The sequence below is a fragment of the Ambystoma mexicanum genome, chromosome 3q (genome assembly GCF_040938575.1).
Source record: "Ambystoma mexicanum isolate Mex_15411 chromosome 3q, UKY_AmexF1_1, whole genome shotgun sequence".
Classification (NCBI taxonomy): Eukaryota; Metazoa; Chordata; class Amphibia; order Caudata; family Ambystomatidae; genus Ambystoma; species Ambystoma mexicanum.
Window position 1 is genome coordinate 201374640 of NC_090926.1, and position 5209 is coordinate 201379848.

At 44.3% G+C, this 5209-nt stretch overlaps 1 long non-coding RNA gene across 1 annotated transcript; it reads right to left on the reverse strand.

Moving 5' to 3' along the window:
* Positions 1-4236: 4236 nt before the first annotated feature.
* LOC138581829 (uncharacterized) lies at positions 4237-5005 on the reverse strand. Its single transcript, XR_011304808.1, has 2 exons — positions 4935-5005; positions 4237-4830 (listed from the first exon to the last, which is right to left on the reverse strand). It is a non-coding gene; the product is annotated as an uncharacterized lncRNA (long non-coding RNA).
* Between the last annotated feature and the right edge of the window lie 204 nt (positions 5006-5209).

Genomic DNA, 5209 nt, shown 5'->3' on the forward strand with positions numbered 1-5209 from the left:
CATGGGTGGCAGTGGGGGTACACAGACACTCACAGGGGACAGTGGGGGGACACAGACACTCATGGGGGCAGTGCGGGTACACAGACACTCACGGGGGCTGGCGATGCGGCGTGGTGGACAGGGGTAGACAGGGCCCAGAAGTTGACCTTCGATGGTGTGGCCGGCTCCCGCCTCCCGGTTGCAACCATTGGCTATTAGGGGCCAAGGCAACCAATGGGCGGGGAGGCAGGGCTGGCCCACACCAATAACAAACATTGTGGCAACAACAAAGAGGACACGACCATCTTGAAATGGCTTAACATGCATGGAGGCATGGCAAAATTTCAAAATTATGTCCATTTAGTCCAAGTGCAAGTGATAATAATGCACAATGCTGCTAACACCAGCCAAGGCAAGCGCTGTACAATTAGAGGTGCCAATTCCAAATGAAAACAGGGTAGCTCGCAATAGCGGTATTTTGCCATCAATAAGTTCCGTTCCTTACCCCCAGCAAATGCGCAACATGATGGTGGTCCAGGCGCGATGGAGGGCCAGAGGGCAGAGGGAAGAAGGCTCCATCAGGTTGAAGAGGCAGTGAGAGAAGAGCTGGATGGAGGCTCCTTAATGCCAACCATTGCAAGCTCTAGTCAATTCAACGAGACAATGTTGAAAAAAGAATGCAACCCATACTTCATATCAGCTCCACAGACAAACTAGAAGTGCACGGCATGACACTTCCTATGTGTCAACAAGCAACAGCTCGACTAAATAGCTTAGAAAAATGTATCTCCAACACAGCCGGATTGGAGAAAATATTGAATTTGTGTCTGAACTACAGAGTAATTCTAAAATGTAACCTTGATGTAGAACAAGGCTTAGTCAATGGAGAAATTGGTACAGTTGTTGGTTTGCAAACATATCCGTAAGACAACAACATTCAGTTTGTCAATATCCACTTTGATAAACTTGCAGAAGTTAATGAAATTGGTCAGACAATAGGACGTTTCTTTCTTTTCAAAGACATGTACATACGCACAGAGCAATTTTGTTTCTCTCTTGCATACGCTGTCATTATTCACAAATCACAAGGTCTAACCCTAGATCAAGCATTGATTGACATTGGCAGCACAGTCTTTAAAGAAGGTATGAGTTATGTAGCACTTTCAATGTCTCCGTACACTCAATAGTCTATTCCTAGTTAACTTTGATGCAAAGAAAGTGGTGTTGCAGTGACATTCCTTGCATCCTGGAATACAACATGCTACGAGCACTTTACACCCCCCCCATCTAGATATGTACCCTGTACCTCAAATAAATAACCCTTTTAAATCACAAATAATAGAAACAGAAGCTACTGCAGATTTCTCAAAAGACCACTAAAAAAACAACAACCAACTCCTGCATCAAACAATACAACCGCAAAGCTGTCTAGTACAAAATCAACTACACATCCATCACAAAAGAAAAACACAAACCTCTCTTCTCCAAAAACATCTGCAGGACCGTCAAACAATCCACAAACAGAACTCTCTGGTCCATTTAAATTCAGGAACTCAACTGGAGTAAATTGTTATGCTAATGTGACAATGAATCCTCTATTTCAATTGCAACCAATTGTTCACAACATTTACTTAAACGGCTTGGACCAGTTGTGTTTGCAAATGCTCGTCCTTCAAAGAAATGCCACAAATAATCCTGACAACATTGAGGGCCCGATTCATGGAATAGAATTTCACATAAAAATGGGTGTTGCGTGCAAAACACGCGCAAGCGCCCGTTTGCCGATTCATGGAACACAATACGCAGGGCTTATCCGCGACTTGCGCTGAATCCCTACAGGTCCAACACGTCACTGCAACACCACAAACACCTTGCACGAGACGCCCAGCGAAGGCGCATACCGTCTTGCGTGGAAAGGGAATCAACAAGTGTAAATGTGGCCGTTACGTGGGAAGTACCACAGTAAAATACCCACAACGCCCACATGCGCGCTAACGACACGTATTCATGGAATCGAACAGGGCTCACTGGCGCGTGGAGAAATATACGCCAACCCTGAAACACATCGCCGCGCGAAAGCAGGCGTAAGATAACTGAACACTGAAAACAATGCATAAAAAGGGCGCGCAGAAAACCAGCGTGTAGACACAGCTACAATGAATGTACCATTTTTCACAGCAGTGATCGTGTGACACAGCAGGAGGAGGAGGATAGCCAGGGCACGCATTTCTTTACCTAGGACCAGCCTTTTTGGGATGCCTGATGACCAGGTCTATTGCAGGTATAGGTTTCTACCTCATATCATATTAGACCTGGTCACAGAGTGGGAAGATGACCTCACGTCACCCACCCTGTGCTCCTGAGCCCCTTGGAAAAGGTGCTCAATGTACTGCATTCTTTGGCCACTGGGTCATTTCAGCGGACAACTGCCATAGTCGGGGTATTGCACAGGCCACAGAGTCACGCTGCCTACACCAGGGTGTTGGAAATCATGACGGCACGCCCCTCAGTCCATAGGCACATATACATGCCCAGAACACCCGCAGAAAGGCAGGCCGTGGTCCAGGACTTTTACGGGGTAGCGCACTTCCCTAAAGTGCTTGGTGCCATCGATTGCACCCATGTGGTCCTACGTCCACCAGAGCACATCTATCGCAATCGCAAGCACTGGCATTCCATCAAAGTGCAGGTTGCATGTGATGCCAAAGGAATCCTTACCTCTGTATATGCCAACTATCCAGGGTCCACCCATGACAGTTTCATATTCAGAATGTCACCCCTACACCGGGCCCTGGAAGCTGGGAGGCATTGCAACACATGGCTCATTGGTGAGTACAAATGACCCTGCAAATGCATGCATGTCTCACACAGACAAAACCACAACACTGACAAACCATCTCACCTCCACAGGGGACAGTGCCTACCCTCTGAGCACCTACATGATGACGCCATTACGGAATTCCACCACACCACCCCAGGTAAGATACAACGCAGCCCATATTGCAACCAGGGCCATAGTGGAGCACACATTCGGAGTGCTAAAGTCATGCTTTCACTCCCTTGAACACTCTGTTAGTGAGCTACTATATGCACCACCAATAGTGTGCAGGATCATTGTGGCAGCATGTGTCCTGCACAAGGTTGCAACACAGCGTGGCGTACCAGTTGGAGATGGTGGTGCCTCCACATCCCCAACCACATGCACGCTGGCTGCTCATGGGAGGGGAAAGGGCACGTGGCGTGGCTGCTCGTACCCAGCTTGTGGCACAATTTTTCACCTGAAATTCAACCCCTGCGGAGTGCACTCAGCCCTGGCACATTCCAGGTAACAATCGATGATGACAAAGGGGAAATCATCTGTCCCATCCTTAACACCCTGAGAATGTGTCCTTGGAAGTGCTACATTGTGTGCATCCCTTTGTACTAAAAGTATCTCAATCAGGTGTGCACAAAAGGAACACATGGAAGATGAAGCATGCCGCTAACACCATGCCGAGTACACATCTAAATGCTGGTATGTCACCTAAACCCTCCCACACTTCATGTCACCTGGTTGACACACCACGCCATTGCACACATAACACTACTGTCACAAAGCACTCAACAATCAACGGAACAAGTTCAGAAATAACTCACTCTCACTCATCAATCTAATATTGTACACAGGAATATCAATTGGCCAGTACAACATACCAGAAACACATTACCCAAGAGTGAATCTGTCTGACCGTGACCATACATAATTGCACATGTGTCTCAATGCGTTGTGACTTGTGCTTGGCACCCTTGTATATTTGTGTGGCACTGCTAACCAAAGGGGGCAAGGAAGCGCATACAGCAGGAAGGCTAACAATAATGGAGATAATCAAGCCAATACATGAAGATGAAACATGAAGAAAGGATGGCTCCCAATGTGCAAAAAAAAAGGGATGCTAACCATGCACTGGACAAACAATCATGAATCCCACTAGGGGTGTATACACAGGTCGGACTTGAGACTGCCCACAGATAGAATGGAAGCCCAATTCCCCTGTGTAAGTTACTTTTACATGCTGCACTCCTTGCAAGCAACATTAACCAAAAGGAAGACGAAAGGGCTACTAGACAGTGCTGCGAGGTTCGTCCCCCTTGACACAGCCTACGATCGTTTCAAAACATAAAGAATCTCGCAGCTTCCATATAGGACCCCCTCTTAGGCATTGAAATTCACCAGAGATCGAAAATTACAAACAGTAAACCATAAACACCACTGAGTGGTCTAAATCGGTATAATATTTTATTAAATTGACATATTAAACTGTTCAATTTTCTTACAAAAAATATATTTGTTAAAAAACAATGACTTTCACTAGAAGCCTAAAATCACATTAAGAATCTCAAAGACATTCTCACTCATAATAAAGTGCACAGTGAACCCAAAACACTTGGGAAACATTTTTTTAAAAAAATGGAGATAAACTCTGATACAAACAACTGACTTCATTAACAAGTTGTAAGACCAGAGTAAAAAAGACCCAATTTCATGAAAAAATTGTGTTTTGATACTAAACTCTGCGGGAGTCCCTATTTTACAGAGTACCACCTCTCTATAACAAATACCTGGTTCAGTGAATCCGCCTTAAGTATGATTGGCGGTTCTAAACAGTTAAATATAACTTTAATGTATTAAGATGTTGGCAGTAATACAACATAATCAAAAACCCTACATGTTTCATTCTCAAACAACGATTTATACAATTGCGAGAAATTCATCAGGGGTAGAGCAACAAAACAACAACAAACGTAATAGGTCTTGAAACTCAAAACTTCAGACAATTCAGTTAGGTTTCCTTCACGGTGATTTTCATTTACCTAGGGGGAACAATATGGAAAAAACAGCTATAAGTAAAAGCTATCAATACTATTCAAAGCTCAAAAAACAGCAGGAATTATAGATTATGCCACTGTGAGCTTACCGTCCACGTTATCAGATAAGCTATGAAGAGACGGGTGGATAAAGGTATCTTCTTAGTAGATACAGGTGAATCTAGAACAGACAATACATCAACGGTTGAGGAAAAAAAAAACTCATCACGGGATTCGCAACAAAAAACTTTTGTAATTTTAACCTAAATATTCAAAAAACAGATAAATCATAAAATGAATGAAGGGTCTCTTACAGGCGGAGCGTACTCCGAAAAATGGATAAAAAGATAAATAACTAGAACTCATCACAATCTAAAGTTGGTTA